The 15,957-nt window shown below is 40.6% G+C and overlaps 1 protein-coding gene across 1 annotated transcript in view; it reads right to left on the bottom strand.

Annotated features, from left to right (window-relative positions):
• Positions 1-15,957, bottom strand: part of LOC126248730 (tetratricopeptide repeat protein 7B-like) — a 231,957-nt gene that overhangs the window by 4,604 nt on the left and 211,396 nt on the right.

Here is a 15,957-nt window from a genome sequence, read left to right as displayed (position 1 = left end):
GTCTGACCTCGGACTGGTCCAAATATTTTCCTACGGACCTTCCTTTCGAATGTAAGCAGTCGGTTGAGGTCTTTTTTTCGAGTGCTCCAGGTTTGAGAGCCATAAAGTACTACTGGTATCATTAATGTCTTACACAACCGTAGCTTTAGTCGTTGAGAGACACTTATACATTTTAATATAGGGTCTACAGAGTGATGGCATGTTTCCCGCCTGGAGCCGTGCTTTTATCTCTGCTTCAGTTGATGTTACTCCAGCAAAAATTGATCCAAGATATTTGAACTCTTTCACATGTTTATACCTGGTGTGGTTCACAATTAAATCTACCACAGTATCTCCTTCCTGTTCATTCAAAGCCTCAAAACCATTTATCAGTGCTATCTTGAAAGTTCTTCTTATATTATCTTTAATCGGACTCTCCTGGTCATATCGAGTGACTCATTGCATTCTTTTGTACTTCCTGGATCTCCATATTGTTTTCATCCTTCCCCTGACAAGGAAGTCGTCTGATCCACATTCGTCACCATTTGCCGTCTTGACATTTTGTATCCACTTCTTTATTCTCATCTCTACAATTAGGTGGTCAATTTGGTTCACTGTCTTCCCATCTGGAGACACCCAGGTTCCTTTATATACTCTCTTTCTGTCAAAATCAGTACTACTTATAAACAAACCTTTTGCAGTCACAGAGCTAACCAGCCTAAAGCTTTTATCACTGCTCACATTATGTAAACTGTGCTTTCCGATGGTCCCCATGAAGGCTGCTTCTTTCCCTGTTTTCGCATTAAAATCTCCAACGATAATTTTGAAATGTTCACTTGGTACATTGTTTAAAACTACTAGATAGGGTTGATGAACTGAAACCATCAACCCTCACTGTTCCAGGTTGGCATGTAGGTCTTCACGTGGCTGTAACATAACAGAAAGCACTGTTGAAAGATAGTGCCCTGACATTTGTTTAAACTTCTATGAGGAGTAGAAGAAAGTGGAATATCAACCAAAGAAGTACATACAAGTAATCCTCAAAGCTGAGTGGAGTCCACTCTCATGATGAGGAACGAGCCTCTCCACGCCTTTTGCAGTTCTGCCATCTCTTCAAACTACTGATCTTTCCCAATAAGAATTGAAGTTTCCTCAATAGAAATGTCTCACCATCCATCCATAGTTTATACTAACTACATACTACGCCAAATAGGGTTCTCCACACTGACACCACTGCCTCGCTTCATATAGCATAGCCATAGTTGGGAACATCCTGGGGCTGTGCTGGTAAGTCCCACAGCAAGAGTTCTGACCACGAAGCGATTGGGGGGGAGGGGGGGGGGGAATCTCACAACTGCTGGTCTGTGTAAGTTTGAGTCTCTTCATGGACGACTGTCCAGCCTTTTGTCACCCACAGGCGACTCTCTCCATGGGCACTACCTGACATAGTGAGTGTTGCTCGGAGTTCTACTACACCAAAGGGGTGCGGCGAGGGGGGTGGGGGGGCACATACTCCTTAGCATTTGAAGAGAGTATGCAGCTGAGTCACCAGCAATGCTATCCCTGTGTTCTCAGGAGGGTGGTTTGGGTTAGGGGGGGGGGCGAGTGGGGGGGGGGGTGCTACAATTTTCCAGTAACGTAGGAATGGCTACATGTTGGGTTTTGGGTCTGGCAGGTAATCTGCTTGAAGTGTTAGAACGGTTGCACCCCAACAGGTGCTTATATACTGTGCTGAGTACCCCTTCCCTGCTCAATTTGCACTTTGAAGAAATTTGGAAATGGTTAGAGGTAACACATGGACGAGGACCAAAAGATGTTAACAAATGTAGGAAATAATGTAAGGGTTTACAAGAATAACTCAAGATGGGACCAAAGTGAGAGCCAGGTCATCATCAGAAGAACAGACAAAGACAGAGTGACTGAAGAAATTGAATTGAAGGTGGTGGGAATTAAATACAGGAAAGTGCAATGGACTGGGGTCTCTTCCTTGCCATATGTGTAACCATACAAGATTCGTGAATCCCTCGGGGCATAAATTGTGCAACATTTAAGTATTTTAATCAATCAATGCTGTAGCTACTCTGACATTGTGACACAACCACAGGTCTTTGTCTCTAACAGCACTACACTATAATACGCTATGTCCTGACCATAGTTCTAATAACTCTCTCACCATAACCATCAGAAAAAGTTTTCATAACATGAGGAGAAACCCTCACAAGTGCCCCAGAACTACATACACATCATAATCATCATTATCATTTCAAAATTTGAATTTTTAGGTGAAATATCAACCTTCTGAAATTAAAACAGGTGCGAGGCAGGGGTATGAACTCTCTCCATTATTATTCAATTAAGTTTACAAGGACGTAGTATAAGAATGGAGAAAAACAACATGAGAAGAGGGAATAAGTAAAGTGAAACACAGAAGAAGGGAAGGGAACCTTGAAACTAAGTGCTTAGCTTTTGCTGATATTTGGCAATCTTAGTAGAGAACCTATAAGATGCAACAAAACACAGACCCATTCCCTGTGAGGTAGCACAAAAAGCTAGATTACAAACCACATTTGGGGAATATATAGGGAAACATTCCACGTGGGAAAAATATATCTAAAAACAAAGATGATGTGACTTACCAAACGAAAGCGCTGGCACGTCGATAGACACACAAACAAACACAAACATACACACAAAATTCAAGCTTTCGCAACAAACTGTTGCCTCATCAGGAAAGAGGGAAGGAGAGGGAAAGACAAAAGGATGTGGGTTTTAAGGGAGAGGGTAAGGAGTCATTCCAATCCCGGGAGCGGAAAGACTTACCTTAGGGGGAAAAAAGGACGGGTATACACTCACTCGCACACACACACACACACACACACACACACACACACACACACACACACACACACACACATTTAAAGACAAAGAGTTTGGGCAGAGATGTCAGTCGAGGCAGAAGTGCAGAGGCAAAGATGTTGTTGAATCACAGGTGAGGTATGAGTGGCGGCAACTTGAAATTAGCGGAGATTGAGGCCTGGTGGATAACGGGAAGAGAGGATATATTGAAGAGCAAGTTCCCATCTCCGGAGTTCGGATAGGTTGGTGTTAGTGGGAAGTATCCAGATAACCCGGACGGTGTAACACTGTGCCAAGATGTGCTAGCCGTGCACCAAGGCATGTTTAGCCACAGGGTGATCCTCATTACCAACAAACACTGTCTGCCTGTGTCCATTCATGCGAATGGACAGTTTGTTGCTGGTCATTCCCACATAGAATGCGCCACAGTGTAGGCAGGTCAGTTGGTAGATCACGTGGGTGCTTTCACACGTGGCTTTGCCTCTGATCGTGTACACCTTCCGGGTTACAGGACTGGAGTAGGTGGTGGTGGGAGGGTGCATGGGACAGGTTTTACACCAGGGGCGGTTACAAGGGTAGGAGCCAGAGGGTAGGGAAGGTGGTTTGGGGATTTCATAGGGATGAACTAAGAGGTTACGAATGTTAGGTGGACGGCAGAAAGACACTCTTGGTGGAGTGGGGAGGATTTCATGAAGGATGGATCTCATTTCAGGGCAGGATTTGAGGAAGTCGTATCCCTGCTGGAGAGCCACATTCAGAGTCTGGTCCAGTCCCGGAAAGTATCCTGTCACAAGTGGGGCACTTTTGTGGTTCTTCTGTGGGAGGTTCTGGGTTTGAGAGGATCAGGAAGTGGCTCTGGTTATTTGCTTCTGTACCAGGTCGGGAGGGTAGTTGCGGGATGCGAAAGCTGTTGTCAGGTTGTTGGTGTAATGCTTCAGGGATTCCGGACTGGAGCAGATTCGTTTGCCACGAAGACCTAGGCTGTAGGGAAGGGACCGTTTGATGTGGAATGGGTGGCAGCTGTCGTAATGGAGGTACTGTTGCTTGTTGGTGGGTTTGATGTGGACGGACGTGTGAAGCTGGCCATTGGACAGGTGGAGGTCAACATCAAGGAAAGTGGCATGGGATTTGGAGTAGGACCAGGTGAATCTGATGGAACCAAAGGAGTTGAGGTTGGAGAGGAAATTCTGGAGTTCTTCTTCACTGTGAGTCCAGATCATGAAGATGTCATCAATAAATCTGTACCAAACTTTGGGTTGGCAGGCTTGGGTAACCAAGAAGGCTTCCTCTAAGCGACCCATGAATAGGTTGGCGTATGAGGGGGCCATCCTGGTACCCATGGCTGTTCCCTTTAATTGTTGGTATGTCTGGCCTTCAAAAGTGAAGAAGCTGTGGGTCAGGATGAAGCTGGCTAAGGTAATGAGGAAAGAGGTTTTAGGTAGGGTGGCAGGTGATCGGCGTGAAAGGAAGTGCTCCATCGCAGCGAGGTCCTGGACGTGTGGGATATTTGTGTATAAGGAAGTGGCATCAATGGTTACAAGGATGGTTTCCGGGGGTAATGGATTGAGTAAGGATTCCAGGCGTTCGAGGAAGTGGTTGGTGTCTTTGATGAAGGATGGGAGACTGCATGTAATGGGTTGAAGGTGTTGATCTACGTAGGCGGAGATACGTTCTGTGGGGGCTTGGTAACCAGCTACAATGGGGCGGCCGGGATGATTGGGTTTGTGAATTTTAGGTAGAAGGTAGGGGGTGCGGGGTGTCGGTGGGGTCAGGAGGTTGATGGAGTCAGGTGAAAGGTTTTGTAGGGGGCCTAAGGTTCTGAGGATTCCTTGAAGCTCTGCCTGGACATCAGGAATGGGATTACCTTGGCAAACTTTGTATGTGGTGTTGTCTGAAAGCTGACGCAGTCCCTCAGCCACATACTCCAACGATCAAGTACCACGGTCGTGGAACCCTTGTCCGCCAGAAGGATGACGATGGACCGGTCAGCCTTCAGATCACGGATAGCCTGGGCTTCAACAGTGGTGATGTTGGGAGTAGGATTAAGGTTTTTTAAGAAGGATTGAGAGGCAAGGCTGGAAGTCAGAAATTCCTGGAAGGTTTGGAGAGGGTGACTTTGAAGAAGAGGAGGTGGGTCCCGCTGTGACGGAGGACGGAACTGTTCCAGGCAGGGTTCAATTTGGATAGTGTCTTGGGGAGTTGGATCATTAGGAGTAGGATTAGGATCATTTTTCTTCATGGAAAAGTGATACTTCCAGCAGAGAGTACGAGTGTAGGACAGTAAATCTTTGACGAGGGCTGTTTGGTTTAATCTGGGAGTGGGGCTGAAGGTGAGGCCTTTGGATAGGACAGAGGTTTCAGATTGGGAGAGAGGTTTGGAGGAAAGGTTAACTACTGAATTAGGGTGTTGTGGTTCCAGATTGTGCTGATTGGAATTTTGAGGTTTTGGAGGGAGTGGAGCTGGAAGTGGGAGGTTGAGTAGATGGGAGAGACTGGGTTTGTGTGCAATGAGAGGAGGTTGAGGTTTGCTGGAAAGGTTGTGAAGGGTGAGTGAGTAGCCTTTCCGGAGGTGGGAAACCTGGAGATTCCCCTGGTCCTACTCCAAATCCCATGCCACTTTCCTTGATATTGACTTCCACCTGTCCAATGGCTAGCTTCACACGTCCGTCCACATCAAATCCACCAACAAGCAACAGTACCTCCATTACGACAGCTGCCACCCATTCCACATCAAACGGTCCCTTCCCTACAGCCTAGGTCTTCGTGACAAACGAATCTGCTCCAGTCCGGAATCCCTGAAGCATTACACCAACAACCTGACAACAGCTTTCGCATCCCGCAACTACCCTCCCGACCTGGTACAGAAACAAATAACCAGAGCCACTTCCTCATCCTCTCAAACCCAGAACCTCCCACAGAAGAACCACAAAAGTGCCCCACTTGTGACAGGATACTTTCCGGGACTGGATCAGATTCTGAATGTGGCTCTCCAGCAGGGATACGACTTCCTCAAATCCTGCCCTGAAATGAGATCCATCCTTCATGAAATCCTCCCCACTCCACCAAGGGTGTCTTTCCGCTGTCCACCTAGCCTTCGTAACCTCTTAGTTCATCCCTATGAAATCCCCAAACCACCTTCCCTACCCTCTGGCTCCTACCCTTGTAACCGCCCCCGGTGTAAAACCTGTCCCATGCACCCTCCCACCACCACCTACTCCAGTCCTGTAACCCGGAAGGTGTACACAATCAAAGGCAAAGCCACGTGTGAAAGCACCCACGTGATCTACCAACTGACCTGCCTACACTGTGACGCATTCTATGTGGGAATGACCAGCAACAAACTGTCCATTCGCATGAATGGACACAGGCAGACAGTGTTTGTTGGTAATGAGGATCACCCTGTGGCTAAACATGCCTTGGTGCACGGCTAGCACATCTTGGCGCAGTGTTACACCGTCCGGGTTATCTGGATACTTCCCACTAACACCAACCTATCCGAACTCCGGAGATGGGAACTTGCTCTTCAATATATCCTCTCTTCCCGTTATCCACCAGGCCTCAATCTCCGCTAATTTCAAGTTGCCGCCACTCATACCTCACCTGTGATTCAACAACATCTTTGCCTCTGCACTTCTGCCTCGACTGACATCTCTGCCCAAACTCTTTGTCTTTAAATATGTCTGCTTGTGTCTGTATATGTGTGGATGGATATGTGTGTGTGTGCGCGAGTATTTACCCGTCCTTTTTTCCCCCTAAGGTAAGTCTTTCCGCTCCCGGGATTGGAATGACTCCTTACCCTCTCCCTTAGAACCCACATCCTTTTGTCTTTCCCTCTCCTTCCCTCTTTCCTGATGAGGCAACAGTTTGTTGCGAAAGCTTGAATTTTGTGTGTATGTTTATGTTTGTTTGTGTGTCTATCGACGTGCCAGCGCTTTCGTTTGGTAAGTCACATCATCTTTGATCAACATTAAAGGTGAACCAAAATATATGGAATCAAAATATGGAAAAATAAAGTCCCACAACTTAAATACTTGGGATGTAAATGTCAGTCCACATCACAAAGAATATGTACCAGAAACATCCTCATCTATTAACAAAAACTGACACATTATAGTACGATGATCAAAACCAGGTGTCTTTACACCTCAGAATATCTGACCATAAACACAACAAAACAGTTAAATAATTTCGAGAAAGAAAGAAGAAAAATTTGAAAAATTTTGGGCTCAAAGTATGAAAATGGGGTTTGGAAACTGAGAAGCAACAAGAAGATGTACAAAAAAACAAAAATATAACAGATACAATGAGGAAGCAGAGGATTGCATTTTATAGCCACTTAAAAACAATGTATAACTCAAGCCTGGCAAAATAAATAAATAAATAAATAAATAAATAAATAAATTCAGTATCTTTGACAAAACTCCGAAAACCCAAATTTCATGGTTTATAGAAGTTAAGAAAGAGCTTTAGGAGATAGAAATAACCAAGATTTAGAAAACAGACATGAATTTAGGGAAAAGCTACAACAGGTCATGGGTTTTTGAGAAAAAAATACAAAATAAAGAGGTACAAGGACAGAAGAAATACGATAAAATGGATAGCAAGAATTAAGAAAACATGACAAAAAAGAGGAAAAGAATGTGCTGATATAAATCAGCTGCTTGACGTGGTCCTAAGTTGGTCAAATTCTAACAACAATAACAATAATAATAAAATGAAAAATAATTAATTAATTCTGATCTGTTCCAACAGGATAATGACATATCAGACGGTGCTTGTTCAGTCAACACAACTGCATTACAAACTCAGAAGTATTCTTAGAATTTGTTGTGGTTGTCTTCAGTTCCATAAGAGGAGGAAAACAATTACATTAAGTATACCAGTTATCTTACAAGTTTTAACCCAATGGCTACAACTACATTCACATCATGGAAAGAGCACAGCTAATGAAGGCCCAAAGAGCTGAAAATTCTGTCATTGCTTTTGTAGCAGCTAAAACAGAAAAAAGACAGATCAATTACAAAGTGAAAGATAAAAGCAGTTTCAATTTATGTGAAAAATGACCCACTTGCAATCAAAAAGTTTAATAACAGTAAACTACAATATGTTTGATGCACTATACACATTGTTAGCCACAATCTATGGGGACATTATCTCACATAATCTTGCATCAGCATATTCACGTTTCTTCATTGCACTAAAAGGGGATATAATTCTAATCCACTGAATGGCTCAATTTATTATTCATTTCAGACAAAATAAGAGAATTGCGTAATAAGACCTTGATATGAACCTCTCCTCAGCCATTGTTTTATGACAGAACTAGTTGGTGTAAAATACATGCAATTTACAGGACAGCACATATTCATTAAAACACTTAGCAATAAGTAAAACTTGGACCCATGAAAGTATGAGTGCTGTGAGCTGATCACTAAACTAATTGTTAAATACAGAACCCATATAGTGGCCATAATTTCAGTAGCATATCAGACAATAAAATTTATAATGAAGTTATGTGAAGAATTAATCTCAGTATCACAACAACGAACTCTGTAATCACTTTAGTGAGAATGATGTTCTTTATTGAAACTGATCCCAACTACAAAAGATTCTTGGTTTCATATTCACCTTGAGGGTTTCTTTTGCAACATTCATTATGTAAACTTATTGTTTATGTTATACACGTACAGACATACAGACAGACATCCACACAGAGTAATTTCTTATGTGATGCAAAACTGCCCCTAGGATCTAACAGTATGAGCTGATTTTAAAAAATTATGGTAGTTAAGCAACATGGAAAGTAGTATCTGGACAACCTCCACCCATTCCAGGTCTGCCTGCCCACCTGTAGCATCACATTTATATTTCCAGATGTAGTTATGGGGGTGTTGCAAATCAAAAAGCTCATTCACCATTATATACTTTAGGCATTCGTGTCAGTATTTTGACTTCCTTTTCACATGCTTTGGTCTCTTCTTTACACCTTTTTGAGCTCACTTTTTCAGTCATTTGCATGGTTTTCTTGCACAGTTCGCTTTCTTGTTTTGAAAATTTATATCAATTGTAGATCAAGGAATCTCTCTGAGGAAGTTCGTATTTTGTATCAGTGCAGTGTTGTTTTCTTTTCACTTGTCTTCCTCTGTTTTGGGGGTACAGCCAATGACAGTATTCTAAAGAAAATATGTTTTAAGTGTTATCTAATTATTATGTTTACAGTATACCAACGGATTATGCTTTTTTTTATAAACTAAATTAATTAGAGGGGGGAGGTAGGTGGGAGGGGGGAGGGAGGTGGGTGGGAGGGTGAGTGCTTTTCAGTTTGCAGTTTGCTTATGACAGGAAAACATATATAACAGCAACAGCTGCTAAAGAGGAGAGTCATCCTATTTTTGCACCCTGCTCTTAATTTATGGTATTGGGTTGCAGATGTTGCGCATCTGATTGTTATTTGTAACTACACTTTAGTCCTCTAGCACTAGTTACAAAACTGGGAATAAAGCTCGTTTCCTTGTTCTTTCAGTGTATCAGCCATCCACCAACTCAGTGGCTGTCAGTGTCGCACCTCTAATGCGCAAGCTGAGCTCAATGAGTCAAGAAACAGATTGATACTTCATCATTTTGATTAAATATTCTGAAGGATTCTCATTTAAAGTGTGACCCCAAGTTAGTAAAGTTAAGATTTGAGCCCAGGAAGGCTGTTCAACATAAGGTATAACAGATATCATCCTTTTTGTTGGCAATTATTTGTTTTCGCCATCACTATGTCGGTGAGAGAAGACTGAATGTAGCACCTCACTAGCTCAGTGATAACACTGTCACTTTGTGAAGCGAATGCTAAGTTAGCAACTGGTTCCATTCTCACAGTCTCACTGAAGACCTAGTACACTCCACCAGCTTTTTACCTAATCTCTGACCAGGTTACAAGCACCTAGACAGAAAATCAGGAGGCAAATCTTTAGAAAACGTCTCCATCATAAGACTTCTTGCAACTTCTATTCAGTACTGCTAGAGTTGAAGGTGAAAAATTTATGAAATTGCAGAATTTTACACTTATCAGTACCTGTCACTTTTCTGCTTCTGCTGATACAGTTTTCAGTTTTTTGTGAATACACAATTTGAGTGATTAATGGGAGGCATTGAGTAATTTGTCAACCAGATTTCCTTATGTGCCTACTCCCAATGCCAACCAGATTTCCATACTTTTGTGGTAGTCCTGAAATTCTACTGGTGTATGACACAAGACTACCTGTAGACTCAGATTGTTCGGGGGTTTAAAGCACACAGATTTCACTAATTCATGAAGTTGCGGGCATGCTGCTGTTACAGATACTTTTATTAAAACAAAAATGTACTTCCATCATAAGATTATAATGGTAAGTTGTAATTCATTTGCTACAGCATTTTTCGTTAGTTTATTGAACATAGCAGATAAGCTCAAGAAATCAACAATATACCATTTCACATTACCTACAAGAGACTGACAATGCTCAAGTAGGTTTTCAATCCCTAGCTTGCAGTCCATTTTTGTCCAGAAATGAATTTTCTTGACGGCTGTTTCTCTTACATTGCACCTGCGAAGTGTCTCAATTGTTGGCAACAAATGTCAGCTGTGATGAACACATCCTGTGAAACAATTGATAGTATGCACCACACTGTGCCACTGGATGGATAGCATTATCTTTGTGGATGGACACTGACTTTTGCTTGAGGGTGACTGTTTTGTTAGGACATAGCCATTATTTCCATTTTATGACATTAGTACAGAGGCATCATATCAATATTGGTTAGGAGTTCTCAATAAGCTAACTGATGACATTCAAGCAAATGTGAAGAGATTGCCAACTAAAAATTTTGTTGCTCTGAATTAAGAGCAAACAACAGCCAAACACCCACTGAATGCAAATGTTGCAATTCATCAAATCTGCCAGTTATCAGATATTCCAATTGGATAAAACTTTTAAATGTTCTTCTTTAAAGCATGTTGGTCTTCCTGAATGAGAAGATTCATTCACATCTAAACATTGCTCCTTGATATGAGAACACCATCTGCTAATGTGATTTTTGTGATGGCAGTAGTCCTACATCTCAAATAAAAAATAAAAACTGACAGCTACACTAACAGAAACAAGCGAGTCAACAAACCAAACAAATATGCAATGGACTTGTGCCCCTACAATTCATTTTTGACTATGACTGCAAGTTACAGACTTCACTACTCCTCAAGTTATAAGCTGCATCAAGCAATAATCACACCCTGTTGTTTTGCTCATACATGAGGGATGGGAATTTGTCTTTCTTGAGAGCCAATATAACCAAAGATTTGAAAATCTCAAAACATATCAATTGTGTTCAACTGTGTTGCCCTCTTTTTATCAGGTATGTAAATCAAATCAATGCATTACTAGTATAAAAAATACCCTCATCAAGGGGTGCAGGTATCTGATTAATCCACAAAGCTACTATCTGCAGCTGTCATAGTCTGAAATATGGTTTTTACACCTGAAAAATGAACAGTGACAAGCAACAATAACTTGTATCAATGTGCATCTTTAAACAGCTGTATTTTCGGTTGATTTGCTGGAACATCCGTTCTAAGTTAATAAGAAAACAGTAGTTTATTTATAAAAAGAAATATCATAGAGCTAAATTCAGTGTGATGGTATTCAGAAACAAAGGCACTAATTGTTTTTCACTGAATTGCCCTTCCGTGGAATTAGCCTATGATTTGCTCTGTACCTGGCATTCAAAAGCATACATGCTTATATGTGTGTAATGTCCCAATGCGGGTGACATCAATAATCCCTTCCCTTTCCTTATTTTCCTCCCCCCTCTGCCCACCTTCAGTTTACTTATAACACAAATTCTTAGCTTAATAAAAAGCAAAGGTGGACAAAACAGCTTTTATACCATGGCCATTAAGACCAAATAAAATAAATAATATAAGATCATAGTTTGTTGAGTTATTAATGAACCCCACAAAATTTTTCTGTATCATAAGTGTTATTTAGAGTTCACTGATTATTCTCTTATTTTTAACTTTACACCTAGCACATTTACACATGTGCCCCAAACACATACACCAGTTCCATCCACCAAGTAAAGAGGCGAATCAGTGCTTGAAATATTGACATACTGAAGATAAACGTGTGTGGGTGCAAAAACAACTAGGTTTGGATTTGAAATAATGTTATATGAAGTACCGTACAATCACAAATACTGTACCATCGCCGTACAGTGACAGATACTTTAAAACTACAAATAATATAAATTAAATTTCAGAATTTAGCTGCAATAGGTTTGATTTCACAACCATAACATTAGCATTTCAAATGGCAGCAACAATTACATGCACAGTTTACTTATATTTCAGTCCTCACCATACATCACACTATTCACCTTCATAAAATTTTAATTTTATATGTATATATTTTCACTTAACTTGCTGCTGTGATAATAAGATTTCTTGTAGTTTTAAGTACATGTGCTATATACAAAGAAATTGTTCTCTTGGCACCAATTATTCAAGCAGTTTTATCTGCCTCAATTTGTTTTGTAAGTCCACACATTTTAGTACATTGTATTGTTTGGCAAAATTTTGGTGCAAAGGGTACAGTATTATTACTGCAGCTACACATGTTTGACAGATCTAAATTAAGAAATAATCAAACTCAATCGGATTTCAGAGGGTGCAAATCTATTTGACAGTTCTGCCAATTAGGCAATATTGATTTCTGATAGCATCAGTCACATGATTACTTGATGATATCAGAGTATCTGATAATCTTTGCTGGCCTCTTTGAACATGAAATACCTAAATGTATATACCAGTATTTCAGGAACTACTTTGTAAAAACTTGAGGATGTTGATATCTTCTGACATGACAATCATAAGAGAGGAGAGGATGCTCTCATGGAGTGAGATATGGTTCCTGTTTACTGAGATGTAGGGATCAAAGCACTGTTACGAACCGTTGAGGAAAGTGCACTGGTCTCTGACATCACCATAAATGCTGACAGCATTTTCACCATAGTTACTAGGAATTTTAGAGTACCAGATACGACAAAAACAAATCCAGGTCTATCCATCAAACAACAATGACAATTGCTGCACCAGACTGGCAACAATCAAGATTGTTTTTATGTTGTTGAAAGGTAAGTTGTCATGAATAAGGAAATCTTCCATTACACAACAAAGTCTTAAGAAAGTGACCAAATGACAAAATAATGAAAAGAAGGTAACAATTAGCAGAGAATATGTGTGTGTGTGTGTGTGTGTGGTTTTTTTTTTTTTTTTTTTTTTTTTTTTTTTTTTTTTTTTTTTTTGTGGGATTAGAAGTATGTGGTGTACTGGGCAGCAAATATACGTTACTATTTGCGAAAACTTGGACACCATTAAGAATAGCTATGACCGAAACAAACTTTATGTCATGGATTACATACACAACACTACACAAGTAATAAGGATTACAAAACTATACATGATATCTGTTTAAATAATCCAATACGGTATAAAGCCACCATGTGCTGCAATCGGATCTTCTAAGTGTTATGTCACAGATTTGGAAAGTGTACACACACATCCTTGATCCTAGGGAAATGTATCCCCACATTGTTTTTATGCAAGCCCACAAAACATCAACAGTTATTGCTGGAGGCTAGCGAGAAATAAACTGCTGACTTATTACATCCTATATAGCTACTACACAAAATATGAGAGATCAGTTTGCAAGCAAGGAACTAGTGTATGGAGGCAAATACTTTCAGTACTACAGGAGCAACTAGATAAAACAGCAAGTTGCAGTGTACCATTCTCCTGGTTGAAACAGCAGTAGCAAGTTGCTTTGACTGTGATAATTACTAATTTCATGACTAAAGTAATGATAATGCTCAGTCCTAGTCACATTACACTGAGGGTCTGCATCCTATTTCACTGTTTTTTGTTTAGTTACTACATCTTTGCCTGTGGACTCTAGCTGATAATTTTCAGGTGGGAGTAAATTATACAATTTTATGTAAACATCAAATGTACAGTAAAAGGAAACAAGATTTATTTTACAGGCACATATCAAGTTATTACGTATTTTCTATTACAATGTAACAGCTAATATTCAATTTGATGTTTAATGCTCACTGATCCTGTATTTATATTTCTCTGTGTACTTCCTTAATTGATTTTGGTAGCTTATTAAACAATCTTTTGCCTGCTTTATCGCGAGCACTCATTGTCAATTTCAGATTTTGCTGTGTTGTGTAGTAATTCTCCTTTCCTTTTGTTGCGTGGTTACGTATGTCTTTATTTATGAGGTGTTTATCACTTCCTCTCACTGCTATAATATTCTGATGTATATGCAGTGACTACAGTTTCACAATTTTATGGTGTACAACAGCTTGTCAAAAAGTTTGTTTGGGTAGTATTTTGGCTATACATCTTATTGCTCTTTTCTGAATTTTAAATATTGTATTTAAGCAGCTATCTTGTGCACTTCACCATATTTGAACTGAGTAGGACAGATGCAGGAACACAAATTCACAAACTGAGCATGTCAATAATGCATTGGCCCACATCTGGTCCTTACACAAGCAGTTATTCGGCTTGGCATTGACTGACAGTGGTGTTGGACTTCCTCGCAAGGAATATTGTGTCAAATTCTGTCTAATTGGTATGTTAGACCATCAAGATCCTGAGATGGTTGGAGGGCCCTTCCTGTAATGCTCCAAATTTTCTCAATTGCGGAGAGATTTGGCAACCTTGCTGCTCAAGATAAGGTTTGCAAGCACAAAGATAAGCAGTTGAAAATCTCGCTGTGAGTGGGCAGGCATTATCTTGCTGAAACGTAAGCTGAGGATGCCTTACAACGAAGAACAATAAAATGGGGCGTAGAATGTCATTGATGTACCAGCGTGCTGTAAGAGTCCCACGGATGACAACTAAACAGGTCCTACTAGAAAAAGATATGGCACTCCAGGCCATTTCTCCTTACTGTTAAGCCTTATGGTGGGCAACAGTCAGGTTGGTATCCCACCACTGTCCGGGACATCTCCAGACACATCTTCACTGGTAATCAAGCCACAATTTGAAGTGGGATTCATCACTGAAGAGAATTTTATTCCATTCAATGAGATGTTAGGCTGAAGACTTGTCTGCTGATGCCCCAGAGAGGTGGGCTATAAAACTGACTGTCACCCTACAACCTGGAGAGATAGTGTGGTAAGCCATTCCTTTTCACAGTAGGACCTCTTTGGTTGTCATCTGCGGCACCCTTACAGCACAGCAGTACATCAGCGATATTCTATGCCCTGTTTTGTTGACCTTATGTCTATCCATCCAAGGCTTCCATTTCAGCAACATAATGCCTGGCCACATGACGGTAGAGTTTCTACTGCTTGTCTTCATGCTTGCCAAACCGTAACTTGGCTGTCAAGGTCAACAGATCTCTTTTCAATAGAGAACTTTTGAAACATTATGGGCAATGGCCTACAACTATTTCAGAATTCTGGCAATCTAACGCGAAAAGTTTGGCACAATATCCCTCAGGAGGACATACAACAACTCTATCAATTATTGCCAAGCCAACTGCTTGCTTAAGGGCAACAGGTGGATCAACACATTACTGGCTTGCTCAGTTTGTGAAGATCTGTGTCTTGAATAAATCATCCAATTTTTCTCAAATTGTAATCATTTGTTTATCTATACATGTACATCACATCTGCCGATTTCCATCCTATTCGCATAATTTCTTTGTGGTGTGTCCTTTTTTTTCAGTGAGATGTTACATTTACTCAAGAAATTATTTAAACAAGACTGAATTAGTTATATCTCTCACTGTACTCCAGTCAGTCTGCTTAGTATCCTGGTAGTGAGCACTTGTAAGAACATAGCTTGCAGCACCTGACAATGATGTATGATGGTTTTCAAATTATTGTGAACAAAAATGAAACCGTCAATTCGGCTGAAAACATACTATCAACCAATCACACTAAGAAAACCTCGGAAACTGCACATCATCACTGTTGCTGAATACCATGTCAATTCGGTTTCTACTTTTATCAATTCTATTTCTATTTTTATCAGATTTCTTTCTTTTTCAAAACAAATTTGAAATGAAATTTTAATTGGAA

This window comes from Schistocerca nitens, chromosome 3 (genome assembly GCF_023898315.1).
Source record: "Schistocerca nitens isolate TAMUIC-IGC-003100 chromosome 3, iqSchNite1.1, whole genome shotgun sequence".
In the NCBI taxonomy this organism is placed as follows: Eukaryota; Metazoa; Arthropoda; class Insecta; order Orthoptera; family Acrididae; genus Schistocerca; species Schistocerca nitens.
Note: the sequence above shows the minus strand (reverse complement) of the source record. Positions and strands in the feature narration are given on the sequence as shown.